The sequence below is a fragment of the Lygodium microphyllum genome, chromosome 5 (assembly GCF_053477565.2).
Source record: "Lygodium microphyllum isolate KBCC chromosome 5, Lygodium_microphyllum_v1.1.10, whole genome shotgun sequence".
In the NCBI taxonomy this organism is placed as follows: Eukaryota; Viridiplantae; Streptophyta; class Polypodiopsida; order Schizaeales; family Lygodiaceae; genus Lygodium; species Lygodium microphyllum.
Genome location: NC_141139.1, coordinates 174,753,690 through 174,770,231, shown reverse-complemented (window position 1 = coordinate 174,770,231; position 16,542 = coordinate 174,753,690). Strand labels below are relative to the sequence as shown.

Genomic DNA, 16,542 nt, shown 5'->3' with positions numbered 1-16,542 from the left:
TGTTTAAGTTGATGGGCATACGATCCTTGTAGAGGGATTGGGTAAAAGAATTATCTTTGTGGATGTTTGATTGCTCAAGATATGTGTTTTCTTCCCACTGGATTCATTGTTCACACAACCTTCGTATTTATGATGTATTCAGCTGCTCTTTACAGGTACTTCTTTGTACTTTGTTTTTGACTTAGGGAAATTGCTCTAATGTGTCGTTGATAGAATTTTCTTCTCTAGAAAAAGAAAAGAAAGTGTTTCCCTTTTATCCTTGTTGACCCAGTGTTTCGAAGTATTTGAGTCTCTTCAAATACATGAAACCACCTTATTTTAATGGAGTGAAAAGATAGAAACAAAGACACAATTCACATTTCCTTATGCATGATGTATAGATATGCATATACTACTATCAACCAATTCAGTTTATAGAAATGACCTACCCTAGATTGCAAATGTGGATCATTGGATGGACTACAACAAATAAGGATTTTACTCTCATGCAATACGAGACTGCAGGATACAGTATCTACTCCCTTAATATTCGTCCTTATAAAGATTACCTTATCTTCACCCCATGTACAAGAAACGGGTATGGTGTCATAAAGACACCAAAAGAATCAACATCCAACCACAAAACCACAACTAGTTCAAAGCTCAGGCCAAAACCAAAAAAGCGAGCATCAAAAATGCTTTTGGTACCCTCTACAACATAATTACATCCAATGCTGCCATGGCAAGGACTCAAATCTAGGAGATAGAAATGGCTAGGGAATGATTGGATAGCATCAAACATGTAAATTGCTTCACCACACAAAATGTGAAAGGGAGATCTTTGAGAAGCACGTTCCAAAAAAAGGTAGCTTAGAGGCTTAAACTAGAGCTCATAATTGTTGAGGGTGTTGGTTCAAGTCTTGCTAGGTGCATCATTTGGTTGAACACCTATTTTTACAAGGAGTGTTTTGTTGAGCTAAAAATGCATTAGCTTTACTTAAACAACCCCAAAACATGCTTAATTAACGAAGAAACCTTGTTTATTTAAAAGAAACGCGATTCTAGATAGTTTTTGTGTCCCATAAGCACAAACCCACTTGGGAGGGCCCGAACTTTCTGTAAATATGTATGTTGCCCTCCATTCAGCTCTTCATCTCATTTTTGCAGATTTTAGGTGTTTTAGCTTGCTGCCCACATCCCGTTCATGGAGGACATCTTAGCCGAAGCTGTCCATTGCTGTCTCCATCAGTTGGCGCTTGATTTCTAGTCCTCTTCACGCAGTTTGGAGCTGATTCCAGCTAGGCGACTGTTCTTCCTGTGCAGACCTGTTGCCATACGGTGTGTGTCAGATGGGAGAGGATCGAGGTGCAGCTGAAGTGCAGTAGACAGTGTGAGAGTGAGAGACAGAGTTGAGCACGATACCCAATGCAATAGTACTGAATAGAGTGTCAGCTGAAAGTACAAATGATAACCCTTATACCTTAGGGTTATAAGGGGTTGTTCACACCCGAACACAGTAAGTGCCCGTAAGTGTGCACCACAAGCACATACAAAATAGTACACATAATCTGGGGGAAAAAACCTCTCCTACCGAGAGTAAAAAGTGCCCCAGTGTCCTAGTGATCACCCGCACACTCCCATATGAGCGTAGGCGTAAGTAAGGCGTGTGAGATACCCAACAAACCCCCTTGGAGTGAAGAGTGATCAAGTGTACAAGGATCATCCGCCACCAAAGGGCGTCAAATTCAAAGCATCGCGAAATGCTTCAAATTTGTCTCGTGGAAGAGCTTTGGTGAAGATGTCTGCCACATTGCTGGTGGTAGGACAGTAGACAAGGCTGATATCACCTGCATGTAGCCTCTCTCTGACAAAGTGGTAGTGAATCTCTATGTGTTTCGTGCGAGCATGAAACACAGGGTTCCGTGCCACTGCAATGGCACTCTGACTGTCAGTATATAAAGGAGTAGGCTCCGTAACAGATACATCCAAATCAGCAAGTAAGCGTCTAAGCCATATGCACTCAACTGCAGTAGTGAAGGCTGCCTTGTACTCAGCTTCACATGACGACGTGGCAACAGTGGATTGTTTCTTGCTAACCCAAGAAATGCATGACGAGCCAAGAAAGAAACAATTGCCACTAGTGGAGTGACGAGTATCAAAATCACCAGCCCAATCAGAGTCACTGTAAGCATGTAACTGCAGTGGTCCCCCCTTGGCATAAAGCAATCCAAGAGCTCTAGTACCCTGCAAGTAACGAAACACACGCTTCACAGCTTGCCAATGCGACATACGAGGCTGATGCATGTACCTGCTCAAAACTGAAACGGCAAACTATATGTCTGGCCGAGTGTGGCATAGATAGATGAGACATCCCACTGCTGGAGCATAAGTATGGATATCAAACAAATCACTGTCATCATGTAATGACAGTTTGAGCCCAGGTTCCATGGGTGTACAAACTGGCTTGCAATCCTGTAAGCCAAACTTCTCAAGAAGTTGCCCAATGTACCTTGACTGACATAATCCAATGCCTCTAGCATCATGTACAAACTGGATGCCCAAGTAATAATGCAAAATACCCAAGTCAGACATGTCAAAAGTTTGCTGTAAATTATTTTTGAATGCTGAAATCTGATCAGCATGTGTTCCAGTGAGCAAAAGGTCATCTACATATAGACACAAAATCAGCATGGATCCCCCTTCTTTATGTACATAAAGGGTAGACTCAGATGGGCTGTTTACAAACCCCTGACTAAGCAAGAAAGCATCTATCTTTGCGTACCAAGCTCGTGGAGCTTGTTTCAAACCATATAGAGCTTTTTTCAACTTGCATACTAAATTTTCTGAGCCTTCAACTGCAAAACCAATGGGCTGCTGTACATACACTTCTTCCTGAAGTTCCCCATGTAAGAATGCAGTCTTTATATCCAGCTGATGCACTTTCCAACCAAAATGTGCAGCCAAGGCAATCATAGACCGAATGGTCGTCATACGGGAGGTAGGAGCAAAGGTCTCCTCATAGTCAATGCCCTTTTTCTGTGCGTAGCCTTTAGCTACCAGCCGTGCCTTGTACTTATCTATGGATCCATCTGCATTCCTTTTCAATTTGTAGACCCATTTCGTACCAATGGCACGCTTGCCAACTGGCAAAGACACCAAATCCCAAGTATGATTCTTATGAATAGAATCCAATTCAGCTTGCATGGCTGCCATCCAATGCACACTATGTCGTGCATCCTCAAAACATTCAGGCTCCTCATTATCATGAGTACATGCTGCCATAACAAACTCCATGGAATGTGCTGAATCATGCAGTCGAGTTTGCCTTCGAGTACGACCAGCCAAGGGTGTTTCCAAATGACTATCTCTCATAGTCTGCGTGTACCATCTAGGCACCTGTCTTGCTTCCTGACTGTGTACAAGTTCCTGCTGAATTTCAGTTTCAGCAATGTGCTGATTTACTGCATGTTCCATAGGAGCAGCTGGCTGAACATTAGGTTCATTTGCTGAAGTACCAGCTGAATCACCAAATGTGATGGGCAGCAGCCCTTCAAAGACATCACGGGCAGCCTGATATGTATCAAAACCAGCCAAGGATAATTCTGATTTTTCATCAAATACAACATCCCTGCTGACAAAAACCTTCTTGGTCACGGGATCATAGAGTCTGTAGCCTTTGCTTTTGCTGCTATATCCCATAAAGATGCATTTTACAGCCTTGTTGTCCAACTTCTTTCGAAGTACCTGTGGAATATGGGCATATGCAAGACACCCAAAAGTACGGAAGTGGCCAACAGAAGGTTTGCGGCTGTGCCAAGCCTCAAAAGGTGTGACGGTTTTCAAGGCCTTGGTAGGGCATCTGTTCAAAATGTGGCAAGCGCTCATGACGGCTTCCATCCAAAAACTATGAGGCAAACTCTTTGCCTTCAGCATACATCTGGCCATCTCCATGAGTGACCGATTTTTCCTCTCTGCTACCCCATTCTGCTGTGGAGTATATGCAGTAGTGTACTGATGGATAATGCCCTTCTGCTGCAAATAAGAATTCAGCATAGAGGACATGTATTCCCCCCCTCGGTCCGAACGGAGAGTCTTAATCTTGCAACCAGACTGAGTTTCCACAAGTGCACTGAAAGCCAAAAATGCATCATACACTTCTGACTTCTTTTTCAAGCAGTAGACCCAGCAAAAACGTGTAAAGTCATCAATAAATGTTACAAAATAGTAACAACCACCCAATGACTGTGTCTGCATGGGCCCACAAACATCCGAATGCACAAGCTGCAATCTGGCTGTTGCTCTAAAAGCAACATCACGGGGAAAAGAGAAACGATGCATTTTCCCCAAAATGCAACCCTCGCATAAATGCTCAGGAGGTCTCTCCAAGAGAGGTAATCCATCCAACATCTTAGTACGCTGTAATAGCATCAAGCTGCCATAGTTTACATGCCCCAAACGAGCATGCCATAACTCTGCCTCTAACATAGCAGGAGTAAGAGTGGATGTCAAATATGCAGACTGATCTACCGAAAGAGCATCCAACTCATATAACCCATGACACAGAGAACCTGTCAAGACCAATGTCATGTGTTCCTTGTCACGGACCATGCAACGGTCATCATCAAAGGTGACCTGCAAACCACAACGTGCCATAGAAGAAATGGAAAGCAGATTCTTCTTAATGCCAGGCAAATACAAAGCATCCTGTAGGCGGAGAATAGAGCCATCAATGGCTGTAAGCTGAATCTCCCCAATACCACGAACAGGGTATGATGCATTATTAGCACACTGAACAGACTTCCCAACGGGAGGTGCACCAAGAGAAGCAAACAAATCTCTACGAGATGTGATATGCCGTGAAGCACCACTGTCAAAGAACCAAGTGTCAGCATCTTCTGTAGAGCTAAATGCTCTATCAGCCCAAGAGACATCATAACTGCAAGTGTAAAAACAATAGTCCCTGTCTGCAACAAAGGACGCGGACTCACTAGCAGTGGAAGGAGCTGCAGAAACAGACATCCCTGACTCCTTCTTCTTCTCTTTGGCGATGCGCTTCCTGCACTCAGTGATATAGTGGCCAGGCTTCTTGCAATAATGGCATTTTCCTTTTTTGGCTTGCGTGCCCCCCTGTTTCTGACTTGTCTGTGAAGTGCTACTACTACCAGAACTCTGCGAAGCATTTTTCCCTTGGCTGTTTTTACCCTTCTGCCTTGACATAAAAGCCTGCTCAGAGGCTATACCATCCACACCACTGTTCCGTCTAGTTTGCTCCTCCTCTAGAAGCAAACTGACAAGCTGAATGAAAGTGATGGGCTCTTTCGAAATCCTCATAGTGAGGTTCAAGGCAGTATGAAAAGCCAAGTAAGAGGGAGGCAGTGAATTCAATGTCGTAGAAATCAGCTGCGCATCTGAGTAGTACTCATCCACATTCATGAGTTGCTCCCGCAAGTCCTGAATTTTGTTGAGATGATCCTGCATAGAATCACCCTCATTCATCTTTAGAGTCTCTAGCTCTTTCTTCAAGAAAGAGATGCGAGTCTCATTCTTTCCTGCAAACATCTGCTCCAATGTCAACCAAGCTTCTTGTGAAGAAGCTGCTGAACGAATATGAGGAATGATAGAACGCTGAACTGCCAATGCAATCAGCGACATAGCCTGTGCATCCCGTGTATCCCAAGCTTTCTGAGCTGCAGTTCTTGGGGGAAGTGGCTGAGCGGGCTGAGGTGGAGGGGGCTGAGGTTGCCCTCTTGCACGTCCTCCTGGAGGAGGAGTAGCGGGAGCCACAACTCCCGGTCGTGCTTCCTCTCCACTGACATAATCCCACAAATTTTTGGCCACTAATACATTCTTCATCATGAAAGACCAAAGGGAATAATTGTTCCCATCCAATCGGTCTTCCTTGGACACATAGGTGAATACATCTCCTCCCTGATTTGCCATTATTTCCCAAAAGGCAATAGAGCAATGTCAATGCAGTACGGGCTGGAAATCTGCAAATTTCCAGAAATTGCAGCAAACACAAGTCTGCAATTAATGTGCAAAGGGTACTCTGTCAAAAAACTGTCACTGATGCACGCTTCCCAAGGTGCAATTAGTGCTCAGCAGCACTAAAACATCAAAAGCCCCAAAATTTTCTGCCCAAAATTTCTGTCACAAATGTCTGTTACAAAAGCCCCAAAATGTGCATTCAATGTGTCACAGACAGACACAGCACGTTTCCCAATGCTGAACCTGAACCTGTTGCAGGAACTCCTGTGTAAAAGAAAAGTGCAGAATGTTACCTCTGCGTGTTGACGACGGGCACGATTCCCGAGGTAATGACTGCTGGGTACAGTCGGACTGACGCACAGGTACAGGCGTGCAGGTCCAGTGACACGCGCAGGCAGGACTGGGCGCGCGCTGGGCAGGGCGGTGCTGCGCGCTGATTGTTGGAGCTGCATGCTGGGCAGAGGAGTCGTCTGGTGCTGCGCGCTGACGGACTGACAGGCGCAGGCAGGACTGGGCAGGAACAGGCGGCTGGGGCAGAACTGGCGGGGGCTGCAGACTGCAGACTGAAGACTGCTCTGAGCTGAGCTCTGATACCAAATGTCAGATGGGAGAGGATCGAGGTGCAGCTGAAGTGCAGTAGACAGTGTGAGAGTGAGAGACAGAGTTGAGCACAATACCCAATGCAATAGTACTGAATAGAGTGTCAGCTGAAAGTACAAATGATAACCCTTATACCTTAGGGTTATAAGGGGTTGTTCACACCCGAACACAGTAAGTGCCCGTAAGTGTGTACCACAAGCACATACAAAATAGTACACATAATCTGGGGGAAAAAACCTCTCCTACCGAGAGTAAAAAGTGCCCCAGTGTCCTAGTGATCACCCGCACACTCCCATATGAGCGTAGGCGTAAGTAAGGCGTGTGAGATACCCAACAGTGTGCAATGTCATCACAGTCCTGCAGTCTGTGTTTTTAGTCTTTCTCTCACCTGCTGCTTGCATTTTTAGTCTTTTTTTCCTGCAAGCTATCCTGCTTGCGTTTTTAGCCTTTCTCTCTCTTGCAGTGTGCGTTTTTAGTCTTTCTTTCTCCTGCAGGCTATCTTGCCTGCGTTTTTAGTTTTTCTATCACTTGTTGTCTGCGTTTTTAGTCTTTCTCTCTCCTCACTACTGTCTGCATCAGATCCAGCTTTTTACTGCTGCGTTTGTTGGTGTTCGACATTCGGAGGTTGCCTTGCTGCAGTTTGGGATCTGTTTAGAGTACAACACACTCTCCAACTCATTACCCCTGCCCTGATCCTCAAGATACAGGAGTTCGAGGTATAATATTCATTCACTGCATAGTGTGTTTGTTGCATGAGTATCGTATATTCAATAGTCATATCACTTCATTCATTCACTATGTTCATTGTCTCTGAGTTACCCTAACCCTAACTGTGTTTTTTTATCAGTCTGCTTTGTCGTACAGTTTCTGTTTATGTTTCTGTATTAGGGTATTTCTTTACATGGTATCAGAGCCTAGTATTCTCTGAGAAACCTAGGCCTTTGATCTCAAAGCTCTACATAAGAAGCAAGATCAACAGTAGGTTCAAATGAATTCGAACACAACAACACCAATTCAGTCTCCAAAACCAACTATGCCGAGAACCTAGTGAGAGTCGGCCGATCAACTTGCTCCACAAAGTTCCGATATGGTGGAAGACACTTTTGATTATATGGAAGAAAAGCTAGGCAAGCTGATCTCTGAAGAATACAAATTGATCATAGCTTATAGACGAAAGAAAATCGAGGAGCTCGATCGAAGGATTGCCCTTCAAGAAAAGCTTCTAAATGAAGGTATGCATGAATTTCTCTCTTCAGATGTTACGCGTAAATTTGATGATGTTGCTGGGCCGTCGAGACCTCCAATAGGGATGGGTTTTTCTCTTAGAGAACAAGACGCAGAGTATGTTCCTTTCTTTCATCCTCTTCCGTCCACTCCGGTGCAAGGTACTTTAGATTCGCCTTTTGTTCCTTCTTCTTTTACCTCTTCTGCTTTGCAATATTCTGGTAGAGATCATGTGGAAGAAAGAGTCTAGTCTGTTGACTACGGAAAAGGTCCTCTTGAGGACCAATTCTTGTATGTTAACACACCTCGTGGAGATTATAAAAAAAGCTAGGTACCTCTTCTTCTAACCTTCATTCTTTTCTGTCTACTTCACAAAATCAGAATGAATTTGGTGTTCCTTTTTCTTCATTACATGGTGCATCATCATCTTCATATTTTCATTTCCAATCATTAAATGATAAAAATGAACAAAATGCATGTGCATCTTACACACCACATTTTGAAAACCCACCTATCCCACCACATTCTTCCATTGCTTCTTCACTTCCAATCATACCATTTCCATTTCCATTTCAGAGACCTCATGTCGCACCGCACATCACAGTGGGGGGTTATGGAACATAGGTACATCCTTCCCTTAGCTGGGTGGTGTTCCATCTACTTCACATACATTTTTGCAATCATTGCAGCCTAGGTATCCCCCACAGTCTCTCCCGAGTGTGGATTAGTTGACCCCATAGTTTGCCTCCATGGGTCTACCTAGTGGATCTTTTGGTTATAGTGCTGTGTCCCAGCCTCACTTTGGAGAGGGCTTCCGTGTCCCAGTGCCTCCACTTAGACCGGCACCTTATGGAAACATTCATATTCCAGTGTGTCTGCCTCAATTGGCACTCATTGGACACTCAACCTACTTCTGCATACCCACCTCCACCCCTTCTTTTACCTATCAGACATATTCACCTCCGCCATCTTATCCCCCACATCCATCTTACCCTACGTACCCGACATCTCATAGTTTTGGTTGATCTTCTTCCAAGCATGCATTTAATGACAAGACTCGTTTTAACGGGTCAAAATTTTCCACTTGGTCAAACTTGATGAGACATGTCCTTGACTCCCAGAACCTATGGAATCTTGTGCAGGGGTTGGAACCCCAATCCGATCCCACACTTGTCCCATACAAGTTGTCCGCTTATGGAAGCCTAGGAATGCCTCTGCTATTGTCGAGCTAATGCAGGGCTTATTGCCTGAGTTTCACTCTCAGCTTCAACATTTTGACTTAGCGTTTGAGCGATTGGCAAACTTAACTGACTGCTATGCGGCTAGGGATAGGACCCGTCGTATCAATCTTGACCATGAGCTCCAGCTTTTCAAAATCCCTGACCGGGATTATTTGAAAGTTAAGTTGGCTGAATATCGGCGTCTTCTCGCTGAATTCTCCACTATGGGGACTCCCAAGTCTTCTGACGATCAAGTCACATTGTTCCTAAATAAACTCCCTAGGAAATATTTCAGTTTTGTGGAAGGTATAGTTTCAAAGCCTACCATGCCTACATTCTATGAATTTAAGAGTCAACTGTTGCTTTACGGACGATGGTTCGATCAATTTGATATGCATTTCTCTTCAGAGAGGGCTCTTGTTACTCATTCTCAGAAAGGGCAACAAGGGAAGGGAAAACAAAACTAAACCTCGACTCAAAATCAAAATTAAAATCAAAATCAAAAGCAAAATCAATTCGGGGAATCACAAGAAACATCCCAATCTCTCAAACTTGGGTGGCAGAATGTACCTTAAAGGAATAGGTATTATCAACATTGTCAAAAGGTTGGCCATTTTGACGACGAGTATCGATAAAAGGCAAGAGGCACAACACCAAAATCTAAGTCACAGACCCCCACCCCTAGTCGGGCAACCCCCAGCAAGGGAGGAAGGGTGATGGCAAGGGGCAATTTAAAGGTCAGACTCATACTGCCACCGCTCCACCATCTCAGTCGACAACGTTCTCAACTCTAGAGGGCTTGTCTGACAGGTCTACAGAGGCCCACATGGTCTCCATAGAGACATCCGATGCGAGTCTCATCCACATCTGTGAGTTGCCTCCTGTTGAGGTTACCGCAGTGGTCCACTCATCACAACCGAGCATTTTAGCTCCTGTTTGGATTGTGGACAGTGGAGCTACACATTGTATGACTCCTATAGTAGACAATTTCCGTTTCTGAGTCCCTGCAGCTGGACGGGTCCGTGTAGGAAACAACTCCTTGGTCAAGATTCAGGCTCAAGGTTGCGTCAGTTTTGCCACTGACAAGGGTCCAGATCTTGCTTCGCTGGACAATGTATATCATGTTCCTCAGCTTGGGGTGAACTTGCTATATGTTCAACAGCTTTACTGGTTGGGGCGAGCAGTCTTCTTTATAGCGATCATAGTCGAGGTCGTTGACTTTCAGACTTGCTCGCGGTGAGGCACAACCTAATGGCCTATACCACATGACACATTTGTGATCGAGCCGACAGTTGAGAGCTCTGTGTTCCATAGCTTCCAGGCCTTAGCCACATCTTGGGAGCCTATGAACAATGAGCGCCTTTGGCATTTTCGCTTAGGTCATCTTGGTTATGACTCTCTTTATGAGTTGTCACGCCGTGAGCTAGTTAAGGGCCTTCCACGCCTGAAGCTAGCTCAAGATGTCTATAAAGCATGTGAGCTCGGAAAACAACACCGTACACCATTCCCTCAGCAAACCTCACATGTGTTGAGCAGCCTCTTAGATTGATTCGTGTTTATCTTTGTGGGCCGATATCCACTGCCGCCTTGAATGGCGTACTGTACTTATTTTTGATAGTGGATGATCATTCCAGGTACATGTGGATGCATTTTCTCAAGCATAAGTCAGATGCTTTCACATATTTTTCTGCTCGGATACTGTTGGTTCATAACCATACCGGTCGTCGTGTTGGTTGGATGAGGAGTGATAGCAGTGGTGAGTTTATCTCCCATGAGTTTTTCGAGTTTCTACAAAAGCATGGCATCTCCTGCCAGGTCACCTCTATGAACTCCCCTTCTCAAAATGGAGTCGTAGAGCATAGGAACCGGACAGTCATGGAAATAGCATGCTTTATGCTGTTCGCAGTAGAGCTACCTGAGCGCCTTTGGTTGAGGCTGTTAACACTTTGGTGTACATCCTCAATTGGTGTCGATTGCGGCTCTTTCTTAGAAGACTCTGTATGAGGCATTTTTTGGCTCTTTGCTTGTTATTTTCCACTTCAGAGTCTTCCGGTGTCGCGCGTACACACACGCCTGATGACAAGATGGGAAAGCTCACTCTCCGAGCTAATCTTCTTATTTTTGTGGGATATTCCTTTGAAGCGAAAGCATATTGTTTGTTTGGTCCTCGGACAAACAAGGTGATTGTTAGGTAGGATATCGTCTTTGACGAGAGGGATATCAGATTTTGCTCTGATTCTTTCTTCCACATCATCAGAGATCGTGCCTATTGAGCCTGGTCTACTTCTCACTCTTGACATTTCTACAGATTCTGTCGGTCCTAGACCCTCTCCACGAGACCCGTTACCTCGCTGGTACCAGCAGACCATGCGGGATTTGGAGATCCTAGCAGACTCGGGAGGGTTCTAGATGATCTGCCTGGCTTGCTTCTCAGGCATAATTTGCGTTGCTGTTTACAACTGATTATATAGCGCATTTTGAGACTGATACATGGTAGGATACTCTTTAGCACCCTCAATGGCAAGAGGCCATGGAGAAGCTAGAGAGTATTGACCGAAATGAGACTTGGAAATTGGTGGATCGTCTGAGCCACAAGAAAGTCACCAGGGGACAAAGTGGATTTTTAGGACTTTAGATAAGGACAAGGCTCGCCTTGTTGTGTAAGGGTTTCGGCAGAAGCATGGCATTGATTATGAAGAGACCTTCACCCCTATTGCATAGTTGATTTCCTTTCGGTTGCTACTCACGCTAGCCGCTCACTATGGTTGGCCGATACATCAGATGGATGCCAAGAGTGCCTCTTGAACGGTTTCTTAGAGGAGAAAGTCTATGTGGAGCAGCTACCGGGCTTTTCTTCAGGGAACCCTAGGGATAAGGTATTCCGCTTGCATAAAGCTCTTTATGGGCTGAGGCAAGCGCCGCGGTGTTAGTTCCATAGGATGGATGAGTTCTTGCAGACGCACTGATATCATTCTATCCCTTATAACCCCAACTTATATGTTGGATCTACTGTAGAGGGGGTTAGCTATATTCTGCTATACGTTGACGGCTTACTCATCACAAGCTCAGATTCTGTTGCCATAGCAGAAGTCAAGGCTTAGCTTAAAGCTACATTTGAGATTCTGTTGCCATAGCAGAAATCAAGGCTTAGCTTAAAGCTACATTTGAGATGATAGACCTTGGTTTGTTGTCCTATTTCTTAGGGATGGAGATAGTTCGTTTTGGGGGCTGTACTTCAACTCGTGGAATAGTACACTGCGGATTAGACACGGCCAGTGGCCACGCCTCTAGATCTTACTGTCCACTTGTCGAAGGATATCCTAGGACAGCCCTTCGATAAACATACCTATCATTCTGTTGTATGAAAACTTCTTTGGTTAATTTATACTAGGCCAGATTTAGCTTACTTAGTCAGCATACTCAGTAAGTATTTCACAGTATCTAGGATGTCACATTGGATTACATGTCTTCGTGTGTTGCGTTATTTGCGGTGTACTTATTCTTATGGCCTGACATATGGTTCTGGTTTATGTTTACTATTGGCCTAGAGTTTGTGCTATCATCAGATAATTTTTACAAATATCTTGACCAAAGCGGTCAACCGACTAGTTCTTCAGTACTTGCTATCCATAATCAGCTTGGGTACACTCTCCCCTACTTCTTCAGCTTGACGGGGAGAGGATGCTTCTCTCTTGCTTTCCCTTCTAGTTTGAGAGGGAGCAGCTTCTACTCTTGATAGTGACAATGATGATGCTTATAGTTTTTTTAGACAATATATTCATTTATTCTTTTGTATTGTATTATGGACATATGTAACTTCATCCGCACTGTCAGGATGACATGATTATAAAAGGGCACTTAGACAAGTGAACAATTCCGCTACGAGGGCACTGTCCCAGTGGCACCGTTGCACAGCATATTGCATGAGCATGATATCTTGCATCTTCCTTTGCATTACTCCATGCATTGACATTTTGTTTATGCAAACATGCGCCTGTGCGCATTTATCCCTTTTCAATCGTTTGGAGTGGTCGACTCTAGGATCCATCATATTCGTGGCATTGCATATGGCAGTCTTTCCTAGCTTGCTTGATATATTTGCTATATACACACCTTAGCCATTTTCTTCGTCATTGACACCCAGTAATAGTAGGGATAGTATGCTTGTCTTGTGAAGGTCTTGGGTATGACCATCCGTTATCACTCTCCCGTTTGGGGCATGGATACTCAATAGGACGAAACTGATGTGAAACCCTCACTTAATGTTTAATCTATCAAACCTAAAAAGCCCTTAAAAAAAAGAAAGTCCATAGCTGATTCCATCCGCCTTTGTAGGGCTTGGTATGTTGGGAGAGAGGGAGAGAGATAGAGTGGAGCAGAAGATGAGCCTTAGCTCATTGTTGTTCTTTTTCCATTATTCTTCCATTATACAAACTGAAAGAGACTTACACACATAGGTATGACTGACCAAGACTAATTGTGGTTAAGTCATTGACTACACTGACTTATTAAATGTTACACACATGTACAGTTGTATCCAGCTAATGTCGGTCACACACATAAAGATAGACTGACTGAAGAGTAACAGGAGCTTGATATTCTAATACTCTCCCTCAAGCTCAAACTATCTGATAAACTCCAAGTAGTTGTCTGAAGTATATGAACTTTTCTTTACCAAGAGACTTGATAAATATATCTGCTACCTGGTTTTCAATCTTCATATTAATCAAGTTAATCTGCCTTGTAAGAACCATTTCTCTGATGAAATGGTAGTGAACCTCATATGTTTGGACCTAGCATGGTAGACAGGATTGCTAGCCAACATAACACTGCTGAGGTTATCACAATGCAATCTCACTCTGCTTTCTAGTTGCATTTCCAAGTTTTTCAATGGTTTCATTAACCAAACTGCTTCGCAAGCCGCTAAGGCAACTCCTCTGTACTCAGTTTTTATACTAGACAATGCAACAATAGGCTGTTTCTTACTCTGCCAACTCATCATACTACTGTCCAATCCAAATGCATAACCACTGGTTGATCTCCTGTCATAGGCACAACCAGCCCAATTAGCATCAGTAAACCCTATCAAGTCAAGAGATTTTCCATATGCATAAGACAACCCATAATCTGTAGTACCCTTTTACATATCTCATGATCCTCCTGACTGCATCTAAATGTGGTTTGCGAGGCTTTTGCATGAACTGACTAATCAGTCCCATTGCATAACATAAGTCAGAACGGGTAATAGTCAAGTATATCAAGCTGCCCACCATCTGTTGATACATGGTCACATTCTCTATACCATTCCCAACATCAATCTGCAACTTGACATTCTGATCAAGAGGTGTCTCCATAGGCTTGCATTCAGCCATACCATACTTCTGTAACATGTCATGAGCATACTGCTTTTGTAGCAGCCATATACCTTGAGGTATAGAGACTATCTCAATCCCAAGAAAATTCTTTAGTTCACCAAGGTCTTTGACTTTGAATTCAGCCTGTAAACATGATTTAATTTCAACAATGCCCTCTTCATCATCTCCAGCAATGATAAGATCATCTACATAAACAACTAGAAACATATATCCATGATTTGTCTTCTTCGTGAACAAACTGTGATCTGCATCACCCAATCTAAATCCATGTTGCTGTAAATAACTGCTGATCCGAGCATTCCATGCTTTAGGTGCTTGTTTCAGTCCATATAAAGCCTTTTTCAGCTTACATACATGTGTAGGAAAGTTCGGGTGAACATAGCCTTCCGGCTGCTCCATATATACTTTCTCAACCAAATCACCGTTCAAGAAAGCATTCTTGACATCCATTTGCCATAGTTTCCAGCCTTTGTATGCTGCCAAAGCAATGATAGTTCTGACTGTTGCCATTTTAGCCACTGGATTGAAATTCTCCTCATAGTCAAGGCCATACTACTACACATACCCTTTTGCAACCAGTCTGGCCTTATAGCGTTCTAACGAACCATTTGACTTGCACTTAACCTTGTACACCCATTTGCAGCCAATGGGGACTTTGCCTTCAGGCAACTCAACCAATTTCCATGTCTCATTTTCAGCCAGAGCTACATACTCCTCATCCATGGCAGCACACTAGTTATCATCTGTAATTGCATCATCAAACTTTGTAGGTTCTTTGTAACTTGTCACACTAGCCATATATGCATAATGGTGGGTTGAATAACCAATGTATGTAAACCTGTCAACTAGTTTTCTGACTCTCTCAGATCTCTGTAACTGTGGCTCACTCTGAGCTTGCCTCTCATGAGGCGGTACATAATGGCTTTGCCTTGCTCGAGGCGTCATAATAGACGGAATGCCCAACTCACTATCCAAGCTATCACTGCTGGATGACTCATAACATGCTGTAAGTGGACCTATCATATCCTTAAGCATTTTTTTTTTCCCTTATCCAATCTCCCTCTCACTGACATATCCGTGCCGGTGGAAGTAGGAGTACGACTCCGCAAGCGTCCTGACTAAGGACTTACTGTAGGTGATCCATCACCTGTAGGACCACTCATAGATGTACTCACTGTAGGTGTATTTTCAGCATTACTAGTGTTGGCTGATCCATCAGTAGCCATTGCAACATGATTATCATACCACGATGCTAGCTCATTAAAAACATGTCTGCTAATCAATGTCTCATGTGTAGACGGTACATAATACTTGTAAGCTTTCCGGTCTTGTGCATAACCAAGGAACACACTCTTGACAGCTTTAGGATCCAATTTCTTCCTCTTTTCATTAGGAACATGCACATATGCAATGCTGCCAAACAAATTCAAGTGTGAAATGTCAGGCTTATGACCGGCTTATGACCATACAACTTTTCATATGGAGTTACATCGTGAATCCTTGCTGTAGGGGTTCTATTCAACACATAGACGGTAGTCACTACTGCTTCAGCCCAATAACCATTTGGCAAACTCTTCTCATTCAGCATAGCTCTTGCCGATTCCATCAGTACCCTATTTTTCCTTTCTGCTACACCATTTTGCTGGGGTGTATAGCTGCAAGTTAATTGTCTTTTGATCCCATGTTTATCAAGGTACCTGTCAAAGTAATTAGAGACATATTCTCCACCTCCATTTGATCTAAGACATGAAGTTTTATAGCTCGATTCATTTTCAGCATGCTTCTTGAAGTCCTTGAATGCATCAAACACATCATCCTTATGTTTCAATATGTAAAGCTAAGTATACTTGTTGAAATCATCAATGAAGGATACATAGTAATGAGCACCACCAAACGAACCATTATGAGACGGACCCCATATGTTTGAATGTACCAACTGTAAGGATCGTGAGCTATTTCATACATGTCTCATAAATGGAAACTGTGCTTGCTTTCCAAACAGACTTGCATCACATACATGTCCAAAGTCATGATACTTGAACTTAGGCAGTCCAAGCACAATTTCCTTGTGTTGCATAGATTTCAGCTTTTGTGCGTTCACATGGCCAATCCACTTATGCCATATCTCAACATCTTGTATAGCACCATCATCATGT

At 43.6% G+C, this 16,542-nt stretch overlaps 1 protein-coding gene across 6 annotated transcripts in view; it reads left to right on the top strand.

Moving 5' to 3' along the window:
• The window catches only part of LOC148036708 (molybdenum cofactor sulfurase-like), a 126,478-nt gene that overhangs the window by 68,037 nt on the left and 41,899 nt on the right, over positions 1–16,542 (top strand). The gene's annotated exons all lie outside the window — the stretch shown is intronic.